At 44.2% G+C, this 19,302-nt stretch overlaps 40 non-coding genes and 3 pseudogenes across 40 annotated transcripts; all 43 read right to left on the bottom strand.

The window, feature by feature from the left end:
- Positions 1-29: 29 nt before the first annotated feature.
- LOC137986998 (5S ribosomal RNA) lies at positions 30-148 on the bottom strand. Its single transcript, XR_011120188.1, has one exon. It is a non-coding gene; the product is annotated as a 5S ribosomal RNA (ribosomal RNA).
- Positions 149-470: 322 nt separating this feature from the next.
- LOC137986997 (5S ribosomal RNA) lies at positions 471-589 on the bottom strand. The gene has a single exon (XR_011120187.1). It is a non-coding gene; the product is annotated as a 5S ribosomal RNA (ribosomal RNA).
- A 328-nt stretch (positions 590-917) lies between these two features.
- LOC137986996 (5S ribosomal RNA) lies at positions 918-1,036 on the bottom strand. Its single transcript, XR_011120186.1, has one exon. It is a non-coding gene; the product is annotated as a 5S ribosomal RNA (ribosomal RNA).
- A 326-nt stretch (positions 1,037-1,362) lies between these two features.
- Positions 1,363-1,481, bottom strand: LOC137986995 (5S ribosomal RNA). The gene has a single exon (XR_011120185.1). It is a non-coding gene; the product is annotated as a 5S ribosomal RNA (ribosomal RNA).
- A 327-nt stretch (positions 1,482-1,808) lies between these two features.
- Positions 1,809-1,927, bottom strand: LOC137986994 (5S ribosomal RNA). The gene has a single exon (XR_011120184.1). It is a non-coding gene; the product is annotated as a 5S ribosomal RNA (ribosomal RNA).
- Positions 1,928-2,255: 328 nt separating this feature from the next.
- Positions 2,256-2,374, bottom strand: LOC137986992 (5S ribosomal RNA). Its single transcript, XR_011120183.1, has one exon. It is a non-coding gene; the product is annotated as a 5S ribosomal RNA (ribosomal RNA).
- Positions 2,375-2,701: 327 nt separating this feature from the next.
- Positions 2,702-2,820, bottom strand: LOC137986990 (5S ribosomal RNA). The gene has a single exon (XR_011120181.1). It is a non-coding gene; the product is annotated as a 5S ribosomal RNA (ribosomal RNA).
- A 327-nt stretch (positions 2,821-3,147) lies between these two features.
- Positions 3,148-3,266, bottom strand: LOC137986989 (5S ribosomal RNA). The gene has a single exon (XR_011120180.1). It is a non-coding gene; the product is annotated as a 5S ribosomal RNA (ribosomal RNA).
- Positions 3,267-3,592: 326 nt separating this feature from the next.
- On the bottom strand, positions 3,593-3,711 carry LOC137986988 (5S ribosomal RNA). The gene has a single exon (XR_011120179.1). It is a non-coding gene; the product is annotated as a 5S ribosomal RNA (ribosomal RNA).
- Positions 3,712-4,038: 327 nt separating this feature from the next.
- Positions 4,039-4,157, bottom strand: LOC137986986 (5S ribosomal RNA). Its single transcript, XR_011120178.1, has one exon. It is a non-coding gene; the product is annotated as a 5S ribosomal RNA (ribosomal RNA).
- Positions 4,158-4,484: 327 nt separating this feature from the next.
- On the bottom strand, positions 4,485-4,602 carry LOC137986947 (5S ribosomal RNA; annotated as a pseudogene).
- Positions 4,603-4,928: 326 nt separating this feature from the next.
- Positions 4,929-5,047, bottom strand: LOC137986985 (5S ribosomal RNA). Its single transcript, XR_011120177.1, has one exon. It is a non-coding gene; the product is annotated as a 5S ribosomal RNA (ribosomal RNA).
- Positions 5,048-5,374: 327 nt separating this feature from the next.
- On the bottom strand, positions 5,375-5,493 carry LOC137986984 (5S ribosomal RNA). The gene has a single exon (XR_011120176.1). It is a non-coding gene; the product is annotated as a 5S ribosomal RNA (ribosomal RNA).
- Positions 5,494-5,819: 326 nt separating this feature from the next.
- Positions 5,820-5,936, bottom strand: LOC137986951 (5S ribosomal RNA; annotated as a pseudogene).
- A 327-nt stretch (positions 5,937-6,263) lies between these two features.
- On the bottom strand, positions 6,264-6,382 carry LOC137986983 (5S ribosomal RNA). Its single transcript, XR_011120175.1, has one exon. It is a non-coding gene; the product is annotated as a 5S ribosomal RNA (ribosomal RNA).
- A 326-nt stretch (positions 6,383-6,708) lies between these two features.
- On the bottom strand, positions 6,709-6,827 carry LOC137986982 (5S ribosomal RNA). Its single transcript, XR_011120174.1, has one exon. It is a non-coding gene; the product is annotated as a 5S ribosomal RNA (ribosomal RNA).
- A 327-nt stretch (positions 6,828-7,154) lies between these two features.
- LOC137986981 (5S ribosomal RNA) lies at positions 7,155-7,273 on the bottom strand. The gene has a single exon (XR_011120173.1). It is a non-coding gene; the product is annotated as a 5S ribosomal RNA (ribosomal RNA).
- Positions 7,274-7,603: 330 nt separating this feature from the next.
- On the bottom strand, positions 7,604-7,722 carry LOC137986980 (5S ribosomal RNA). The gene has a single exon (XR_011120172.1). It is a non-coding gene; the product is annotated as a 5S ribosomal RNA (ribosomal RNA).
- A 327-nt stretch (positions 7,723-8,049) lies between these two features.
- Positions 8,050-8,168, bottom strand: LOC137986978 (5S ribosomal RNA). Its single transcript, XR_011120170.1, has one exon. It is a non-coding gene; the product is annotated as a 5S ribosomal RNA (ribosomal RNA).
- A 327-nt stretch (positions 8,169-8,495) lies between these two features.
- On the bottom strand, positions 8,496-8,614 carry LOC137986977 (5S ribosomal RNA). The gene has a single exon (XR_011120169.1). It is a non-coding gene; the product is annotated as a 5S ribosomal RNA (ribosomal RNA).
- A 327-nt stretch (positions 8,615-8,941) lies between these two features.
- LOC137986976 (5S ribosomal RNA) lies at positions 8,942-9,060 on the bottom strand. Its single transcript, XR_011120168.1, has one exon. It is a non-coding gene; the product is annotated as a 5S ribosomal RNA (ribosomal RNA).
- A 327-nt stretch (positions 9,061-9,387) lies between these two features.
- On the bottom strand, positions 9,388-9,506 carry LOC137986975 (5S ribosomal RNA). The gene has a single exon (XR_011120167.1). It is a non-coding gene; the product is annotated as a 5S ribosomal RNA (ribosomal RNA).
- A 327-nt stretch (positions 9,507-9,833) lies between these two features.
- On the bottom strand, positions 9,834-9,952 carry LOC137986974 (5S ribosomal RNA). Its single transcript, XR_011120166.1, has one exon. It is a non-coding gene; the product is annotated as a 5S ribosomal RNA (ribosomal RNA).
- A 326-nt stretch (positions 9,953-10,278) lies between these two features.
- LOC137986946 (5S ribosomal RNA) lies at positions 10,279-10,396 on the bottom strand (annotated as a pseudogene).
- A 327-nt stretch (positions 10,397-10,723) lies between these two features.
- LOC137986973 (5S ribosomal RNA) lies at positions 10,724-10,842 on the bottom strand. Its single transcript, XR_011120165.1, has one exon. It is a non-coding gene; the product is annotated as a 5S ribosomal RNA (ribosomal RNA).
- Positions 10,843-11,171: 329 nt separating this feature from the next.
- On the bottom strand, positions 11,172-11,290 carry LOC137986972 (5S ribosomal RNA). Its single transcript, XR_011120164.1, has one exon. It is a non-coding gene; the product is annotated as a 5S ribosomal RNA (ribosomal RNA).
- Positions 11,291-11,617: 327 nt separating this feature from the next.
- On the bottom strand, positions 11,618-11,736 carry LOC137986970 (5S ribosomal RNA). Its single transcript, XR_011120163.1, has one exon. It is a non-coding gene; the product is annotated as a 5S ribosomal RNA (ribosomal RNA).
- Positions 11,737-12,063: 327 nt separating this feature from the next.
- LOC137986969 (5S ribosomal RNA) lies at positions 12,064-12,182 on the bottom strand. Its single transcript, XR_011120162.1, has one exon. It is a non-coding gene; the product is annotated as a 5S ribosomal RNA (ribosomal RNA).
- Positions 12,183-12,508: 326 nt separating this feature from the next.
- LOC137986968 (5S ribosomal RNA) lies at positions 12,509-12,627 on the bottom strand. Its single transcript, XR_011120161.1, has one exon. It is a non-coding gene; the product is annotated as a 5S ribosomal RNA (ribosomal RNA).
- A 327-nt stretch (positions 12,628-12,954) lies between these two features.
- Positions 12,955-13,073, bottom strand: LOC137986945 (5S ribosomal RNA). Its single transcript, XR_011120150.1, has one exon. It is a non-coding gene; the product is annotated as a 5S ribosomal RNA (ribosomal RNA).
- Positions 13,074-13,400: 327 nt separating this feature from the next.
- On the bottom strand, positions 13,401-13,519 carry LOC137986966 (5S ribosomal RNA). The gene has a single exon (XR_011120159.1). It is a non-coding gene; the product is annotated as a 5S ribosomal RNA (ribosomal RNA).
- A 327-nt stretch (positions 13,520-13,846) lies between these two features.
- On the bottom strand, positions 13,847-13,965 carry LOC137986965 (5S ribosomal RNA). The gene has a single exon (XR_011120158.1). It is a non-coding gene; the product is annotated as a 5S ribosomal RNA (ribosomal RNA).
- A 327-nt stretch (positions 13,966-14,292) lies between these two features.
- On the bottom strand, positions 14,293-14,411 carry LOC137986964 (5S ribosomal RNA). Its single transcript, XR_011120157.1, has one exon. It is a non-coding gene; the product is annotated as a 5S ribosomal RNA (ribosomal RNA).
- Positions 14,412-14,741: 330 nt separating this feature from the next.
- On the bottom strand, positions 14,742-14,860 carry LOC137986963 (5S ribosomal RNA). Its single transcript, XR_011120156.1, has one exon. It is a non-coding gene; the product is annotated as a 5S ribosomal RNA (ribosomal RNA).
- Positions 14,861-15,187: 327 nt separating this feature from the next.
- LOC137986962 (5S ribosomal RNA) lies at positions 15,188-15,306 on the bottom strand. The gene has a single exon (XR_011120155.1). It is a non-coding gene; the product is annotated as a 5S ribosomal RNA (ribosomal RNA).
- Positions 15,307-15,633: 327 nt separating this feature from the next.
- LOC137986961 (5S ribosomal RNA) lies at positions 15,634-15,752 on the bottom strand. Its single transcript, XR_011120154.1, has one exon. It is a non-coding gene; the product is annotated as a 5S ribosomal RNA (ribosomal RNA).
- Positions 15,753-16,079: 327 nt separating this feature from the next.
- LOC137986960 (5S ribosomal RNA) lies at positions 16,080-16,198 on the bottom strand. Its single transcript, XR_011120153.1, has one exon. It is a non-coding gene; the product is annotated as a 5S ribosomal RNA (ribosomal RNA).
- Positions 16,199-16,525: 327 nt separating this feature from the next.
- On the bottom strand, positions 16,526-16,644 carry LOC137986959 (5S ribosomal RNA). Its single transcript, XR_011120152.1, has one exon. It is a non-coding gene; the product is annotated as a 5S ribosomal RNA (ribosomal RNA).
- A 327-nt stretch (positions 16,645-16,971) lies between these two features.
- Positions 16,972-17,090, bottom strand: LOC137986953 (5S ribosomal RNA). Its single transcript, XR_011120151.1, has one exon. It is a non-coding gene; the product is annotated as a 5S ribosomal RNA (ribosomal RNA).
- Positions 17,091-17,417: 327 nt separating this feature from the next.
- On the bottom strand, positions 17,418-17,536 carry LOC137986942 (5S ribosomal RNA). Its single transcript, XR_011120147.1, has one exon. It is a non-coding gene; the product is annotated as a 5S ribosomal RNA (ribosomal RNA).
- A 327-nt stretch (positions 17,537-17,863) lies between these two features.
- On the bottom strand, positions 17,864-17,982 carry LOC137987003 (5S ribosomal RNA). Its single transcript, XR_011120193.1, has one exon. It is a non-coding gene; the product is annotated as a 5S ribosomal RNA (ribosomal RNA).
- Positions 17,983-18,309: 327 nt separating this feature from the next.
- On the bottom strand, positions 18,310-18,428 carry LOC137986991 (5S ribosomal RNA). The gene has a single exon (XR_011120182.1). It is a non-coding gene; the product is annotated as a 5S ribosomal RNA (ribosomal RNA).
- A 331-nt stretch (positions 18,429-18,759) lies between these two features.
- LOC137986979 (5S ribosomal RNA) lies at positions 18,760-18,878 on the bottom strand. Its single transcript, XR_011120171.1, has one exon. It is a non-coding gene; the product is annotated as a 5S ribosomal RNA (ribosomal RNA).
- Between the last annotated feature and the right edge of the window lie 424 nt (positions 18,879-19,302).

Genomic DNA, 19,302 nt, shown 5'->3' with positions numbered 1-19,302 from the left:
TATAACGACAAAATGTAGAGTCAAATAGAAGTCTACAACACGAGATATTCCCAAGCGGTCTCCCGTCGAAGTACTACTCTCGCCCTACAGGATTTGACTACGGGGATCGGACGAGACCCGGTTTTTTGCCTGTGGTATGGTCGTAGACGGAAGAAAGCCCGTTCTTGTTGTGTGTTTTGAGCGGGCAAGTTGAACTGAGCAAATAACTGTTTCCTCTGTGATGGTTCTTTAACCCTTCACCGGCAATGGCATTGGTAAAATGCAGAGAGTTAATGTTTCCCGTTCAAAAATTCCTTTCAACATCCGGGGACTCGAGTAAACAAAGCTTTTCCTCGATTCCATGGAATGTCATTTTCTAAAGCTTGAATTGTGACGACAAGTTTTACAAGCGCGCGTGCTAATTAGCTCAATGCCCACAGAAAACCAAAGTAAAACAAGTCATATAACGACAAAATGTAGAGTCAAATAGAAGTCTACAACACGAGATATTCCCAAGCGGTCTCCCGTCGAAGTACTACTCTCGCCCTACAGGATTTGACTACGGGGATCGGACGAGACCCGGTTTTTTGCCTGTGGTATGGTCGTAGACGGAAGAGAAAGCCCGTTCTTGTTGTGTGTTTTGAGCGGGCAAGTTGAACTGAGCAAATAACTGTTTCCTCTGTGATGGTTCTTTAACCCTTCACCGGCAATGGCATTGGTAAAATGCAGAGAGTTAATGTTTCCCGTTCAAAAATTCCTTTCAACATCCGGGACTCGAGTAAACAAAGCTTTTCCCCGATTCGATTCCATGGAATGTCATTTTCTAAAGCTTGAATTGTGACGACAAGTTTTACAAGCGCGCGTGCTAATTAGCTCAATGCCCACAGAAAACCAAAGTAAAACAAGTCATATAACGACAAAATGTAGAGTCAAATAGAAGTCTACAACACGAGATATTCCCAAGCGGTCTCCCGTCGAAGTACTACTCTCGCCCTACAGGATTTGACTACGGGGATCGGACGAGACCCGGTTTTTTGCCTGTGGTATGGTCGTAGACGGAAGAAAGCCCGTTCTTGTTGTGTGTTTTGAGCGGGCAAGTTGAACTGAGCAAATAACTGTTTCCTCTGTGATGGTTCTTTAACCCTTCACCGGCAATGGCATTGGTAAAATGCAGAGAGTTAATGTTTCCCGTTCAAAAATTCCTTTCAACATCCGGGACTCGAGTAAACAAAGCTTTTCCCCGATTCGATTCCATGGAATGTCATTTTCTAAAGCTTGAATTGTGACGACAAGTTTTACAAGCGCGCGTGCTAATTAGCTCAATGCCCACAGAAAACCAAAGTAAAACAAGTCATATAACGACAAAATGTAGAGTCAAATAGAAGTCTACAACACGAGATATTCCCAAGCGGTCTCCCGTCGAAGTACTACTCTCGCCCTACAGGATTTGACTACGGGGATCGGACGAGACCCGGTTTTTTGCCTGTGGTATGGTCGTAGACGGAAGAAAGCCCGTTCTTGTTGTGTGTTTTGAGCGGGCAAGTTGAACTGAGCAAATAACTGTTTCCTCTGTGATGGTTCTTTAACCCTTCACCGGCAATGGCATTGGTAAAATGCAGAGAGTTAATGTTTCCCGTTCAAAAATTCCTTTCAACATCCGGGGACTCGAGTAAACAAAGCTTTTCCCCGATTCGATTCCATGGAATGTCATTTTCTAAAGCTTGAATTGTGACGACAAGTTTTACAAGCGCGCGTGCTAATTAGCTCAATGCCCACAGAAAACCAAAGTAAAACAAGTCATATAACGACAAAATGTAGAGTCAAATAGAAGTCTACAACACGAGATATTCCCAAGCGGTCTCCCGTCGAAGTACTACTCTCGCCCTACAGGATTTGACTACGGGGATCGGACGAGACCCGGTTTTTTGCCTGTGGTATGGTCGTAGACGGAAGAAAGCCCGTTCTTGTTGTGTGTGTTTTGAGCGGGCAAGTTGAACTGAGCAAATAACTGTTTCCTCTGTGATGGTTCTTTAACCCTTCACCGGCAATGGCATTGGTAAAATGCAGAGAGTTAATGTTTCCCGTTCAAAAATTCCTTTCAACATCCGGGACTCGAGTAAACAAAGCTTTTCCCCGATTCGATTCCATGGAATGTCATTTCTTAAAGCTTGAATTGTGACGACAAGTTTTACAAGCGCGCGTGCTAATTAGCTCAATGCCCACAGAAAACCAAAGTAAAACAAGTCATATAACGACAAAATGTAGAGTCAAATAGAAGTCTACAACACGAGATATTCCCAAGCGGTCTCCCGTCGAAGTACTACTCTCGCCCTACAGGATTTGACTACGGGGATCGGACGAGACCCGGTTTTTTGCCTGTGGTATGGTCGTAGACGGAAGAAAGCCCGTTCTTGTTGTGTGTTTTGAGCGGGCAAGTTGAACTGAGCAAATAACTGTTTCCTCTGTGATGGTTCTTTAACCCTTCACCGGCAATGGCATTGGTAAAATGCAGAGAGTTAATGTTTCCCGTTCAAAAATTCCTTTCAACATCCGGGGACTCGAGTAAACAAAGCTTTTCCCCGATTCGATTCCATGGAATGTCATTTTCTAAAGCTTGAATTGTGACGACAAGTTTTACAAGCGCGCGTGCTAATTAGCTCAATGCCCACAGAAAACCAAAGTAAAACAAGTCATATAACGACAAAATGTAGAGTCAAATAGAAGTCTACAACACGAGATATTCCCAAGCGGTCTCCCGTCGAAGTACTACTCTCGCCCTACAGGATTTGACTACGGGGATCGGACGAGACCCGGTTTTTTGCCTGTGGTATGGTCGTAGACGGAAGAAAGCCCGTTCTTGTTGTGTGTTTTGAGCGGGCAAGTTGAACTGAGCAAATAACTGTTTCCTCTGTGATGGTTCTTTAACCCTTCACCGGCAATGGCATTGGTAAAATGCAGAGAGTTAATGTTTCCCGTTCAAAAATTCCTTTCAACATCCGGGGACTCGAGTAAACAAAGCTTTTCCCCGATTCGATTCCATGGAATGTCATTTTCTAAAGCTTGAATTGTGACGACAAGTTTTACAAGCGCGCGTGCTAATTAGCTCAATGCCCACAGAAAACCAAAGTAAAACAAGTCATATAACGACAAAATGTAGAGTCAAATAGAAGTCTACAACACGAGATATTCCCAAGCGGTCTCCCGTCGAAGTACTACTCTCGCCCTACAGGATTTGACTACGGGGATCGGACGAGACCCGGTTTTTTGCCTGTGGTATGGTCGTAGACGGAAGAAAGCCCGTTCTTGTTGTGTGTTTTGAGCGGGCAAGTTGAACTGAGCAAATAACTGTTTCCTCTGTGATGGTTCTTTAACCCTTCACCGGCAATGGCATTGGTAAAATGCAGAGAGTTAATGTTTCCCGTTCAAAAATTCCTTTCAACATCCGGGACTCGAGTAAACAAAGCTTTTCCCCGATTCGATTCCATGGAATGTCATTTTCTAAAGCTTGAATTGTGACGACAAGTTTTACAAGCGCGCGTGCTAATTAGCTCAATGCCCACAGAAAACCAAAGTAAAACAAGTCATATAACGACAAAATGTAGAGTCAAATAGAAGTCTACAACACGAGATATTCCCAAGCGGTCTCCCGTCGAAGTACTACTCTCGCCCTACAGGATTTGACTACGGGGATCGGACGAGACCCGGTTTTTTGCCTGTGGTATGGTCGTAGACGGAAGAAAGCCCGTTCTTGTTGTGTGTTTTGAGCGGGCAAGTTGAACTGAGCAAATAACTGTTTCCTCTGTGATGGTTCTTTAACCCTTCACCGGCAATGGCATTGGTAAAATGCAGAGAGTTAATGTTTCCCGTTCAAAAATTCCTTTCAACATCCGGGGACTCGAGTAAACAAAGCTTTTCCCCGATTCGATTCCATGGAATGTCATTTTCTAAAGCTTGAATTGTGACGACAAGTTTTACAAGCGCGCGTGCTAATTAGCTCAATGCCCACAGAAAACCAAAGTAAAACAAGTCATATAACGACAAAATGTAGAGTCAAATAGAAGTCTACAACACGAGATATTCCCAAGCGGTCTCCCGTCGAAGTACTACTCTCGCCCTACAGGATTTGACTACGGGGATCGGACGAGACCCGGTTTTTTGCCTGTGGTATGGTCGTAGACGGAAGAAAGCCCGTTCTTGTTGTGTGTTTTGAGCGGGCAAGTTGAACTGAGCAAATAACTGTTTCCTCTGTGATGGTTCTTTAACCCTTCACCGGCAATGGCATTGGTAAAATGCAGAGAGTTAATGTTTCCCGTTCAAAAATTCCTTTCAACATCCGGGGACTCGAGTAAACAAAGCTTTTCCCCGATTCGATTCCATGGAATGTCATTTTCTAAAGCTTGAATTGTGACGACAAGTTTTACAAGCGCGCGTGCTAATTAGCTCAATGCCCACAGAAAACCAAAGTAAAACAAGTCATATAACGACAAAATGTAGAGTCAAATAGAAGTCTACAACACGAGATATTCCCAAGCGGTCTCCCGTCGAAGTACTACTCTCGCCCTACAGGATTTGACTACGGGGATCGGACGAGACCCGGTTTTTGCCTGTGGTATGGTCGTAGACGGAAGAAAGCCCGTTCTTTTTGTGTGTTTTGAGCGGGCAAGTTGAACTGAGCAAATAACTGTTTCCTCTGTGATGGTTCTTTAACCCTTCACCGGCAATGGCATTGGTAAAATGCAGAGAGTTAATGTTTCCCGTTCAAAAATTCCTTTCAACATCCGGGACTCGAGTAAACAAAGCTTTTCCCCGATTCGATTCCATGGAATGTCATTTTCTAAAGCTTGAATTGTGACGACAAGTTTTACAAGCGCGCGTGCTAATTAGCTCAATGCCCACAGAAAACCAAAGTAAAACAAGTCATATAACGACAAAATGTAGAGTCAAATAGAAGTCTACAACACGAGATATTCCCAAGCGGTCTCCCGTCGAAGTACTACTCTCGCCCTACAGGATTTGACTACGGGGATCGGACGAGACCCGGTTTTTTGCCTGTGGTATGGTCGTAGACGGAAGAAAGCCCGTTCTTGTTGTGTGTTTTGAGCGGGCAAGTTGAACTGAGCAAATAACTGTTTCCTCTGTGATGGTTCTTTAACCCTTCACCGGCAATGGCATTGGTAAAATGCAGAGAGTTAATGTTTCCCGTTCAAAAATTCCTTTCAACATCCGGGGACTCGAGTAAACAAAGCTTTTCCCCGATTCGATTCCATGGAATGTCATTTTCTAAAGCTTGAATTGTGACGACAAGTTTTACAAGCGCGCGTGCTAATTAGCTCAATGCCCACAGAAAACCAAAGTAAAACAAGTCATATAACGACAAAATGTAGAGTCAAATAGAAGTCTACAACACGAGATATTCCCAAGCGGTCTCCCGTCGAAGTACTACTCTCGCCCTACAGGATTTGACTACGGGGATCGGACGAGACCCGGTTTTTTGCCTGTGGTATGGTCGTAGACGGAAGAAAGCCCGTTCTTGTTGTGTGTTTTGAGCGGGCAAGTTGAACTGAGCAAATAACTGTTTCCTCTGTGATGGTTCTTTAACCCTTCACCGGCAATGGCATTGGTAAAATGCAGAGAGTTAATGTTTCCCGTTCAAAAATTCCTTTCAACATCCGGGACTCGAGTAAACAAAGCTTTTCCCCGATTCGATTCCATGGAATGTCATTTTCTAAAGCTTGAATTGTGACGACAAGTTTTACAAGCGCGCGTGCTAATTAGCTCAATGCCCACAGAAAACCAAAGTAAAACAAGTCATATAACGACAAAATGTAGAGTCAAATAGAAGTCTACAACACGAGATATTCCCAAGCGGTCTCCCGTCGAAGTACTACTCTCGCCCTACAGGATTTGACTACGGGGATCGGACGAGACCCGGTTTTTTGCCTGGTATGGTCGTAGACGGAAGAAAGCCCGTTCTTGTTGTGTGTTTTGAGCGGGCAAGTTGAACTGAGCAAATAACTGTTTCCTCTGTGATGGTTCTTTAACCCTTCACCGGCAATGGCATTGGTAAAATGCAGAGAGTTAATGTTTCCCGTTCAAAAATTCCTTTCAACATCCGGGGACTCGAGTAAACAAAGCTTTTCCCCGATTCGATTCCATGGAATGTCATTTTCTAAAGCTTGAATTGTGACGACAAGTTTTACAAGCGCGCGTGCTAATTAGCTCAATGCCCACAGAAAACCAAAGTAAAACAAGTCATATAACGACAAAATGTAGAGTCAAATAGAAGTCTACAACACGAGATATTCCCAAGCGGTCTCCCGTCGAAGTACTACTCTCGCCCTACAGGATTTGACTACGGGGATCGGACGAGACCCGGTTTTTTGCCTGTGGTATGGTCGTAGACGGAAGAAAGCCCGTTCTTGTTGTGTGTTTTGAGCGGGCAAGTTGAACTGAGCAAATAACTGTTTCCTCTGTGATGGTTCTTTAACCCTTCACCGGCAATGGCATTGGTAAAATGCAGAGAGTTAATGTTTCCCGTTCAAAAATTCCTTTCAACATCCGGGACTCGAGTAAACAAAGCTTTTCCCCGATTCGATTCCATGGAATGTCATTTTCTAAAGCTTGAATTGTGACGACAAGTTTTACAAGCGCGCGTGCTAATTAGCTCAATGCCCACAGAAAACCAAAGTAAAACAAGTCATATAACGACAAAATGTAGAGTCAAATAGAAGTCTACAACACGAGATATTCCCAAGCGGTCTCCCGTCGAAGTACTACTCTCGCCCTACAGGATTTGACTACGGGGATCGGACGAGACCCGGTTTTTTGCCTGTGGTATGGTCGTAGACGGAAGAAAGCCCGTTCTTGTTGTGTGTTTTGAGCGGGCAAGTTGAACTGAGCAAATAACTGTTTCCTCTGTGATGGTTCTTTAACCCTTCACCGGCAATGGCATTGGTAAAATGCAGAGAGTTAATGTTTCCCGTTCAAAAATTCCTTTCAACATCCGGGGACTCGAGTAAACAAAGCTTTTCCCCGATTCGATTCCATGGAATGTCATTTTCTAAAGCTTGAATTGTGACGACAAGTTTTACAAGCGCGCGTGCTAATTAGCTCAATGCCCACAGAAAACCAAAGTAAAACAAGTCATATAACGACAAAATGTAGAGTCAAATAGAAGTCTACAACACGAGATATTCCCAAGCGGTCTCCCGTCGAAGTACTACTCTCGCCCTACAGGATTTGACTACGGGGATCGGACGAGACCCGGTTTTTTGCCTGTGGTATGGTCGTAGACGGAAGAAGAAAGCCCGTTCTTGTTGTGTGTTTTGAGCGGGCAAGTTGAACTGAGCAAATAACTGTTTCCTCTGTGATGGTTCTTTAACCCTTCACCGGCAATGGCATTGGTAAAATGCAGAGAGTTAATGTTTCCCGTTCAAAAATTCCTTTCAACATCCGGGGACTCGAGTAAACAAAGCTTTTCCCCGATTCGATTCCATGGAATGTCATTTTCTAAAGCTTGAATTGTGACGACAAGTTTTACAAGCGCGCGTGCTAATTAGCTCAATGCCCACAGAAAACCAAAGTAAAACAAGTCATATAACGACAAAATGTAGAGTCAAATAGAAGTCTACAACACGAGATATTCCCAAGCGGTCTCCCGTCGAAGTACTACTCTCGCCCTACAGGATTTGACTACGGGGATCGGACGAGACCCGGTTTTTTGCCTGTGGTATGGTCGTAGACGGAAGAAAGCCCGTTCTTGTTGTGTGTTTTGAGCGGGCAAGTTGAACTGAGCAAATAACTGTTTCCTCTGTGATGGTTCTTTAACCCTTCACCGGCAATGGCATTGGTAAAATGCAGAGAGTTAATGTTTCCCGTTCAAAAATTCCTTTCAACATCCGGGGACTCGAGTAAACAAAGCTTTTCCCCGATTCGATTCCATGGAATGTCATTTTCTAAAGCTTGAATTGTGACGACAAGTTTTACAAGCGCGCGTGCTAATTAGCTCAATGCCCACAGAAAACCAAAGTAAAACAAGTCATATAACGACAAAATGTAGAGTCAAATAGAAGTCTACAACACGAGATATTCCCAAGCGGTCTCCCGTCGAAGTACTACTCTCGCCCTACAGGATTTGACTACGGGGATCGGACGAGACCCGGTTTTTTGCCTGTGGTATGGTCGTAGACGGAAGAAAGCCCGTTCTTGTTGTGTGTTTTGAGCGGGCAAGTTGAACTGAGCAAATAACTGTTTCCTCTGTGATGGTTCTTTAACCCTTCACCGGCAATGGCATTGGTAAAATGCAGAGAGTTAATGTTTCCCGTTCAAAAATTCCTTTCAACATCCGGGGACTCGAGTAAACAAAGCTTTTCCCCGATTCGATTCCATGGAATGTCATTTTCTAAAGCTTGAATTGTGACGACAAGTTTTACAAGCGCGCGTGCTAATTAGCTCAATGCCCACAGAAAACCAAAGTAAAACAAGTCATATAACGACAAAATGTAGAGTCAAATAGAAGTCTACAACACGAGATATTCCCAAGCGGTCTCCCGTCGAAGTACTACTCTCGCCCTACAGGATTTGACTACGGGGATCGGACGAGACCCGGTTTTTTGCCTGTGGTATGGTCGTAGACGGAAGAAAGCCCGTTCTTGTTGTGTGTTTTGAGCGGGCAAGTTGAACTGAGCAAATAACTGTTTCCTCTGTGATGGTTCTTTAACCCTTCACCGGCAATGGCATTGGTAAAATGCAGAGAGTTAATGTTTCCCGTTCAAAAATTCCTTTCAACATCCGGGGACTCGAGTAAACAAAGCTTTTCCCCGATTCGATTCCATGGAATGTCATTTTCTAAAGCTTGAATTGTGACGACAAGTTTTACAAGCGCGCGTGCTAATTAGCTCAATGCCCACAGAAAACCAAAGTAAAACAAGTCATATAACGACAAAATGTAGAGTCAAATAGAAGTCTACAACACGAGATATTCCCAAGCGGTCTCCCGTCGAAGTACTACTCTCGCCCTACAGGATTTGACTACGGGGATCGGACGAGACCCGGTTTTTTGCCTGTGGTATGGTCGTAGACGGAAGAAAGCCCGTTCTTGTTGTGTGTTTTGAGCGGGCAAGTTGAACTGAGCAAATAACTGTTTCCTCTGTGATGGTTCTTTAACCCTTCACCGGCAATGGCATTGGTAAAATGCAGAGAGTTAATGTTTCCCGTTCAAAAATTCCTTTCAACATCCGGGGACTCGAGTAAACAAAGCTTTTCCCCGATTCGATTCCATGGAATGTCATTTTCTAAAGCTTGAATTGTGACGACAAGTTTTACAAGCGCGCGTGCTAATTAGCTCAATGCCCACAGAAAACCAAAGTAAAACAAGTCATATAACGACAAAATGTAGAGTCAAATAGAAGTCTACAACACGAGATATTCCCAAGCGGTCTCCCGTCGAAGTACTACTCTCGCCCTACAGGATTTGACTACGGGGATCGGACGAGACCCGGTTTTTTGCCTGTGGTATGGTCGTAGACGGAAGAAAGCCCGTTCTTGTTGTGTGTTTTGAGCGGGCAAGTTGAACTGAGCAAATAACTGTTTCCTCTGTGATGGTTCTTTAACCCTTCACCGGCAATGGCATTGGTAAAATGCAGAGAGTTAATGTTTCCCGTTCAAAAATTCCTTTCAACATCCGGGGACTCGAGTAAACAAAGCTTTTCCCCGATTCGATTCCATGGAATGTCATTTTCTAAAGCTTGAATTGTGACGACAAGTTTTACAAGCGCGCGTGCTAATTAGCTCAATGCCCACAGAAAACCAAAGTAAAACAAGTCATATAACGACAAAATGTAGAGTCAAATAGAAGTCTACAACACGAGATATTCCCAAGCGGTCTCCCGTCGAAGTACTACTCTCGCCCTACAGGATTTGACTACGGGGATCGGACGAGACCCGGTTTTTTGCCTGTGGTATGGTCGTAGACGGAAGAAAGCCCGTTCTTGTTGTGTGTTTTGAGCGGGCAAGTTGAACTGAGCAAATAACTGTTTCCTCTGTGATGGTTCTTTAACCCTTCACCGGCAATGGCATTGGTAAAATGCAGAGAGTTAATGTTTCCCGTTCAAAAATTCCTTTCAACATCGGGGACTCGAGTAAACAAAGCTTTTCCCCGATTCGATTCCATGGAATGTCATTTTCTAAAGCTTGAATTGTGACGACAAGTTTTACAAGCGCGCGTGCTAATTAGCTCAATGCCCACAGAAAACCAAAGTAAAACAAGTCATATAACGACAAAATGTAGAGTCAAATAGAAGTCTACAACACGAGATATTCCCAAGCGGTCTCCCGTCGAAGTACTACTCTCGCCCTACAGGATTTGACTACGGGGATCGGACGAGACCCGGTTTTTGCCTGTGGTATGGTCGTAGACGGAAGAAAGCCCGTTCTTGTTGTGTGTTTTGAGCGGGCAAGTTGAACTGAGCAAATAACTGTTTCCTCTGTGATGGTTCTTTAACCCTTCACCGGCAATGGCATTGGTAAAATGCAGAGAGTTAATGTTTCCCGTTCAAAAATTCCTTTCAACATCCGGGGACTCGAGTAAACAAAGCTTTTCCCCGATTCGATTCCATGGAATGTCATTTTCTAAAGCTTGAATTGTGACGACAAGTTTTACAAGCGCGCGTGCTAATTAGCTCAATGCCCACAGAAAACCAAAGTAAAACAAGTCATATAACGACAAAATGTAGAGTCAAATAGAAGTCTACAACACGAGATATTCCCAAGCGGTCTCCCGTCGAAGTACTACTCTCGCCCTACAGGATTTGACTACGGGGATCGGACGAGACCCGGTTTTTTGCCTGTGGTATGGTCGTAGACGGAAGAAAGCCCGTTCTTGTTGTTGTGTGTTTGAGCGGGCAAGTTGAACTGAGCAAATAACTGTTTCCTCTGTGATGGTTCTTTAACCCTTCACCGGCAATGGCATTGGTAAAATGCAGAGAGTTAATGTTTCCCGTTCAAAAATTCCTTTCAACATCCGGGGACTCGAGTAAACAAAGCTTTTCCCCGATTCGATTCCATGGAATGTCATTTTCTAAAGCTTGAATTGTGACGACAAGTTTTACAAGCGCGCGTGCTAATTAGCTCAATGCCCACAGAAAACCAAAGTAAAACAAGTCATATAACGACAAAATGTAGAGTCAAATAGAAGTCTACAACACGAGATATTCCCAAGCGGTCTCCCGTCGAAGTACTACTCTCGCCCTACAGGATTTGACTACGGGGATCGGACGAGACCCGGTTTTTTGCCTGTGGTATGGTCGTAGACGGAAGAAAGCCCGTTCTTGTTGTGTGTTTTGAGCGGGCAAGTTGAACTGAGCAAATAACTGTTTCCTCTGTGATGGTTCTTTAACCCTTCACCGGCAATGGCATTGGTAAAATGCAGAGAGTTAATGTTTCCCGTTCAAAAATTCCTTTCAACATCCGGGGACTCGAGTAAACAAAGCTTTTCCCCGATTCGATTCCATGGAATGTCATTTTCTAAAGCTTGAATTGTGACGACAAGTTTTACAAGCGCGCGTGCTAATTAGCTCAATGCCCACAGAAAACCAAAGTAAAACAAGTCATATAACGACAAAATGTAGAGTCAAATAGAAGTCTACAACACGAGATATTCCCAAGCGGTCTCCCGTCGAAGTACTACTCTCGCCCTACAGGATTTGACTACGGGGATCGGACGAGACCCGGTTTTTTGCCTGTGGTATGGTCGTAGACGGAAGAAAGCCCGTTCTTGTTGTGTGTTTTGAGCGGGCAAGTTGAACTGAGCAAATAACTGTTTCCTCTGTGATGGTTCTTTAACCCTTCACCGGCAATGGCATTGGTAAAATGCAGAGAGTTAATGTTTCCCGTTCAAAAATTCCTTTCAACATCCGGGGACTCGAGTAAACAAAGCTTTTCCCCGATTCGATTCCATGGAATGTCATTTTCTAAAGCTTGAATTGTGACGACAAGTTTTACAAGCGCGCGTGCTAATTAGCTCAATGCCCACAGAAAACCAAAGTAAAACAAGTCATATAACGACAAAATGTAGAGTCAAATAGAAGTCTACAACACGAGATATTCCCAAGCGGTCTCCCGTCGAAGTACTACTCTCGCCCTACAGGATTTGACTACGGGGATCGGACGAGACCCGGTTTTTTGCCTGTGGTATGGTCGTAGACGGAAGAAAGCCCGTTCTTGTTGTGTGTTTTGAGCGGGCAAGTTGAACTGAGCAAATAACTGTTTCCTCTGTGATGGTTCTTTAACCCTTCACCGGCAATGGCATTGGTAAAATGCAGAGAGTTAATGTTTCCCGTTCAAAAATTCCTTTCAACATCCGGGACTCGAGTAAACAAAGCTTTTCCCCGATTCGATTCCATGGAATGTCATTTTCTAAAGCTTGAATTGTGACGACAAGTTTTACAAGCGCGCGTGCTAATTAGCTCAATGCCCACAGAAAACCAAAGTAAAACAAGTCATATAACGACAAAATGTAGAGTCAAATAGAAGTCTACAACACGAGATATTCCCAAGCGGTCTCCCGTCGAAGTACTACTCTCGCCCTACAGGATTTGACTACGGGGATCGGACGAGACCCGGTTTTTTGCCTGTGGTATGGTCGTAGACGGAAGAAAGCCCGTTCTTGTTGTGTGTTTTGAGCGGGCAAGTTGAACTGAGCAAATAACTGTTTCCTCTGTGATGGTTCTTTAACCCTTCACCGGCAATGGCATTGGTAAAATGCAGAGAGTTAATGTTTCCCGTTCAAAAATTCCTTTCAACATCCGGGGACTCGAGTAAACAAAGCTTTTCCCCGATTCGATTCCATGGAATGTCATTTTCTAAAGCTTGAATTGTGACGACAAGTTTTACAAGCGCGCGTGCTAATTAGCTCAATGCCCACAGAAAACCAAAGTAAAACAAGTCATATAACGACAAAATGTAGAGTCAAATAGAAGTCTACAACACGAGATATTCCCAAGCGGTCAACCGTCGAAGTACTACTCTCGCCCTACAGGATTTGACTACGGGGATCGGACGAGACCCGGTTTTTTGCCTGTGGTATGGTCGTAGACGGAAGAAAGCCCGTTCTTGTTGTGTGTTTTGAGCGGGCAAGTTGAACTGAGCAAATAACTGTTTCCTCTGTGATGGTTCTTTAACCCTTCACCGGCAATGGCATTGGTAAAATGCAGAGAGTTAATGTTTCCCGTTCAAAAATTCCTTTCAACATCCGGGGACTCGAGTAAACAAAGCTTTTCCCCGATTCGATTCCATGGAATGTCATTTTCTAAAGCTTGAATTGTGACGACAAGTTTTACAAGCGCGCGTGCTAATTAGCTCAATGCCCACAGAAAACCAAAGTAAAACAAGTCATATAACGACAAAATGTAGAGTCAAATAGAAGTCTACAACACGAGATATTCCCAAGCGGTCTCCCGTCGAAGTACTACTCTCGCCCTACAGGATTTGACTACGGGGATCGGACGAGACCCGGTTTTTTGCCTGTGGTATGGTCGTAGACGGAAGAAAGCCCGTTCTTGTTGTGTGTTTTGAGCGGGCAAGTTGAACTGAGCAAATAACTGTTTCCTCTGTGATGGTTCTTTAACCCTTCACCGGCAATGGCATTGGTAAAATGCAGAGAGTTAATGTTTCCCGTTCAAAAATTCCTTTCAACATCCGGGGACTCGAGTAAACAAAGCTTTTCCCCGATTCGATTCCATGGAATGTCATTTTCTAAAGCTTGAATTGTGACGACAAGTTTTACAAGCGCGCGTGCTAATTAGCTCAATGCCCACAGAAAACCAAAGTAAAACAAGTCATATAACGACAAAATGTAGAGTCAAATAGAAGTCTACAACACGAGATATTCCCAAGCGGTCTCCCGTCGAAGTACTACTCTCGCCCTACAGGATTTGACTACGGGGATCGGACGAGACCCGGTTTTTTGCCTGTGGTATGGTCGTAGACGGAAGAAAGCCCGTTCTTGTTGTGTGTTTTGAGCGGGCAAGTTGAACTGAGCAAATAACTGTTTCCTCTGTGATGGTTCTTTAACCCTTCACCGGCAATGGCATTGGTAAAATGCAGAGAGTTAATGTTTCCCGTTCAAAAATTCCTTTCAACATCCGGGGACTCGAGTAAACAAAGCTTTTCCCCGATTCGATTCCATGGAATGTCATTTTCTAAAGCTTGAATTGTGACGACAAGTTTTACAAGCGCGCGTGCTAATTAGCTCAATGCCCACAGAAAACCAAAGTAAAACAAGTCATATAACGACAAAATGTAGAGTCAAATAGAAGTCTACAACACGAGATATTCCCAAGCGGTCTCCCGTCGAAGTACTACTCTCGCCCTACAGGATTTGACTACGGGGATCGGACGAGACCCGGTTTTTTGCCTGTGGTATGGTCGTAGACGGAAGAAGAAAGCCCGTTCTTGTTGTGTGTTTTGAGCGGGCAAGTTGAACTGAGCAAATAACTGTTTCCTCTGTGATGGTTCTTTAACCCTTCACCGGCAATGGCATTGGTAAAATGCAGAGAGTTAATGTTTCCCGTTCAAAAATTCCTTTCAACATCCGGGGACTCGAGTAAACAAAGCTTTTCCCCGATTCGATTCCATGGAATGTCATTTTCTAAAGCTTGAATTGTGACGACAAGTTTTACAAGCGCGCGTGCTAATTAGCTCAATGCCCACAGAAAACCAAAGTAAAACAAGTCATATAACGACAAAATGTAGAGTCAAATAGAAGTCTACAACACGAGATATTCCCAAGCGGTCTCCCGTCGAAGTACTACTCTCGCCCTACAGGATTTGACTACGGGGATCGGACGAGACCCGGTTTTTTGCCTGTGGTATGGTCGTAGACGGAAGAAAGCCCGTTCTTGTTGTGTGTTTTGAGCGGGCAAGTTGAACTGAGCAAATAACTGTTTCCTCTGTGATGGTTCTTTAACCCTTCACCGGCAATGGCATTGGTAAAATGCAGAGAGTTAATGTTTCCCGTTCAAAAATTCCTTTCAACATCCGGGGACTCGAGTAAACAAAGCTTTTCCCCGATTCGATTCCATGGAATGTCATTTTCTAAAGCTTGAATTGTGACGACAAGTTTTACAAGCGCGCGTGCTAATTAGCTCAATGCCCACAGAAAACCAAAGTAAAACAAGTCATATAACGACAAAATGTAGAGTCAAATAGAAGTCTACAACACGAGATATTCCCAAGCGGTCTCCCGTCGAAGTACTACTCTCGCCCTACAGGATTTGACTACGGGGATCGGACGAGACCCGGTTTTTTGCCTGTGGTATGGTCGTAGACGGAAGAAAGCCCGTTCTTGTTGTGTGTTTTGAGCGGGCAAGTTGAACTGAGCAAATAACTGTTTCCTCTGTGATGGTTCTTTAACCCTTCACCGGCAATGGCATTGGTAAAATGCAGAGAGTTAATGTTTCCCGTTCAAAAATTCCTTTCAACATCCGGGGACTCGAGTAAACAAAGCTTTTCCCCGATTCGATTCCATGGAATGTCATTTTCTAAAGCTTGAATTGTGACGACAAGTTTTACAAGCGCGCGTGCTAATTAGCTCAATGCCCACAGAAAACCAAAGTAAAACAAGTCATATAACGACAAAATGTAGAGTCAAATAGAAGTCTACAACACGAGATATTCCCAAGCGGTCTCCCGTCGAAGTACTACTCTCGCCCTACAGGATTTGACTACGGGGATCGGACGAGACCCGGTTTTTTGCCTGTGGTATGGTCGTAGACGGAAGAAAGCCCGTTCTTGTTGTGTGTTTTGAGCGGGCAAGTTGAACTGAGCAAATAACTGTTTCCTCTGTGATGGTTCTTTAACCCTTCACCGGCAATGGCATTGGTAAAATGCAGAGAGTTAATGTTTCCCGTTCAAAAATTCCTTTCAACATCCGGGGACTCGAGTAAACAAAGCTTTTCCCCGATTCGATTCCATGGAATGTCATTTTCTAAAGCTTGAATTGTGACGACAAGTTTTACAAGCGCGCGTGCTAATTAGCTCAATGCCCACAGAAAACCAAAGTAAAACAAGTCATATAACGACAAAATGTAGAGTCAAATAGAAGTCTACAACACGAGATATTCCCAAGCGGTCTCCCGTCGAAGTACTACTCTCGCCCTACAGGATTTGACTACGGGGATCGGACGAGACCCGGTTTTTTGCCTGTGGTATGGTCGTAGACGGAAGAAAGCCCGTTCTTGTTGTGTGTTTTGAGCGGGCAAGTTGAACTGAGCAAATAACTGTTTCCTCTGTGATGGTTCTTTAACCCTTCACCGGCAATGGCATTGGTAAAATGCAGAGAGTTAATGTTTCCCGTTCAAAAATTCCTTTCAACATCCGGGGACTCGAGTAAACAAAGCTTTTCCCCGATTCGATTCCATGGAATGTCATTTTCTAAAGCTTGAATTGTGACGACAAGTTTTACAAGCGCGCGTGCTAATTAGCTCAATGCCCACAGAAAACCAAAGTAAAACAAGTCATATAACGACAAAATGTAGAGTCAAATAGAAGTCTACAACACGAGATATTCCCAAGCGGTCTCCCGTCGAAGTACTACTCTCGCCCTACAGGATTTGACTACGGGGATCGGACGAGACCCGGTTTTTTGCCTGTGGTATGGTCGTAGACGGAAGAAAGCCCGTTCTTGTTGTGTGTTTTGAGCGGGCAAGTTGAACTGAGCAAATAACTGTTTCCTCTGTGATGGTTCTTTAACCCTTCACCGGCAATGGCATTGGTAAAATGCAGAGAGTTAATGTTTCCCGTTCAAAAATTCCTTTCAACATCCGGGGACTCGAGTAAACAAAGCTTTTCCCCGATTCGATTCCATGGAATGTCATTTTCTAAAGCTTGAATTGTGACGACAAGTTTTACAAGCGCGCGTGCTAATTAGCTCAATGCCCACAGAAAACCAAAGTAAAACAAGTCATATAACGACAAAATGTAGAGTCAAATAGAAGTCTACAACACGAGATATTCCCAAGCGGTCTCCCGTCGAAGTACTACTCTCGCCCTACAGGATTTGACTACGGGGATCGGACGAGACCCGGTTTTTTGCCTGTGGTATGGTCGTAGACGGAAGAAAGCCCGTTCTTGTTGTGTGTTTTGAGCGGGCAAGTTGAACTGAGCAAATAACTGTTTCCTCTGTGATGGTTCTTTAACCCTTCACCGGCAATGGCATTGGTAAAATGCAGAGAGTTAATGTTTCCCGTTCAAAAATTCCTTTCAACATCCGGGGACTCGAGTAAACAAAGCTTTTCCCCGATTCGATTCCATGGAATGTCATTTTCTAAAGCTTGAATTGTGACGACAAGTTTTACAAGCGCGCGTGCTAATTAGCTCAATGCCCACAGAAAACCAAAGTAAAACAAGTCATATAACGACAAAATGTAGAGTCAAATAGAAGTCTACAACACGAGATATTCCCAAGCGGTCTCCCGTCGAAGTACTACTCTCGCCCTACAGGATTTGACTACGGGGATCGGACGAGACCCGGTTTTTTGCCTGTGGTATGGTCGTAGACGGAAGAAAGCCCGTTCTTGTTGTGTGTTTTGAGCGGGCAAGTTGAACTGAGCAAATAACTGTTTCCTCTGTGATGGTTCTTTAACCCTTCACCGGCAATGGCATTGGTAAAATGCAGAGAGTTAATGTTTCCCGTTCAAAAATTCCTTTCAACATCCGGGGACTCGAGTAAACAAAGCTTTTCCCCGATTCGATTCCATGGAATGTCATTTTCTAAAGCTTGAATTGTGACGACAAGTTTTACAAGCGCGCGTGCTAATTAGCTCAATGCCCACAGAAAACCAAAGTAAAACAAGTCATATAACGACAAAATGTAGAGTCAAATAGAAGTCTACAACACGAGATATTCCCAAGCGGTCTCCCGTCGAAGTACTACTCTCGCCCTACAGGATTTGACTACGGGGATCGGACGAGACCCGGTTTTTTGCCTGTGGTATGGTCGTAGACGGAAGAAAGCCCGTTCTTGTTGTGTGTTTTGAGCGGGCAAGTTGAACTGAGCAAATAACTGTTTCCTCTGTGATGGTTCTTTAACCCTTCACCGGCAATGGCATTGGTAAAATGCAGAGAGTTAATGTTTCCCGTTCAAAAATTCCTTTCAACATCCGGGGACTCGAGTAAACAAAGCTTTTCCCCGATTCGATTCCATGGAATGTCATTTTCTAAAGCTTGAATTGTGACGACAAGTTTTACAAGCGCGCGTGCTAATTAGCTCAATGCCCACAGAAAACCAAAGTAAAACAAGTCATATAACGACAAAATGTAGAGTCAAATAGAAGTCTACAACACGAGATATTCCCAAGCGGTCTCCCGTCGAAGTACTACTCTCGCCCTACAGGATTTGACTACGGGGATCGGACGAGACCCGGTTTTTTGCCTGTGGTATGGTCGTAGACGGACGGAAGAAAGCCCGTTCTTGTTGTGTGTTTTGAGCGGGCAAGTTGAACTGAGCAAATAACTGTTTCCTCTGTGATGGTTCTTTAACCCTTCACCGGCAATGGCATTGGTAAAATGCAGAGAGTTAATGTTTCCCGTTCAAAAATTCCTTTCAACATCCGGGGACTCGAGTAAACAAAGCTTTTCCCCGATTCGATTCCATGGAATGTCATTTTCTAAAGCTTGAATTGTGACGACAAGTTTTACAAGCGCGCGTGCTAATTAGCTCAATGCCCACAGAAAACCAAAGTAAAACAAGTCATATAACGACAAAATGTAGAGTCAAATAGAAGTCTACAACACGAGATATTCCCAAGCGGTCTCCCGTCGAAGTACTACTCTCGCCCTACAGGATTTGACTACGGGGATCGGACGAGACCCGGTTTTTTGCCTGTGGTATGGTCGTAGACGGAAGAAAGCCCGTTCTTGTTGTGTGTTTTGAGCGGGCAAGTTGAACTGAGCAAATAACTGTTTCCTCTGTGATGGTTCTTTAACCCTTCACCGGCAATGGCATTGGTAAAATGCAGAGAGTTAATGTTTCCCGTTCAAAAATTCCTTTCAACATCCGGGGACTCGAGTAAACAAAGCTTTTCCCCGATTCGATTCCATGGAATGTCATTTTCTAAAGCTTGAATTGTGACGACAAGTTTTACAAGCGCGCGTGCTAATTAGCTCAATGCCCACAGAAAACCAAAGTAAAACAAGTCATATAACGACAAAATGTAGAGTCAAATAGAAGTCTACAACACGAGATATTCCCAAGCGGTCTCCCGTCGAAGTACTACTCTCGCCCTACAGGATTTGACTACGGGGATCGGACGAGACCCGGTTTTT

This window comes from Montipora foliosa, unplaced genomic scaffold (genome assembly GCF_036669935.1).
Source record: "Montipora foliosa isolate CH-2021 unplaced genomic scaffold, ASM3666993v2 scaffold_303, whole genome shotgun sequence".
Taxonomy (NCBI): Eukaryota; Metazoa; Cnidaria; class Anthozoa; order Scleractinia; family Acroporidae; genus Montipora; species Montipora foliosa.
This window is presented reverse-complemented; position numbering and strand designations above follow the sequence as displayed.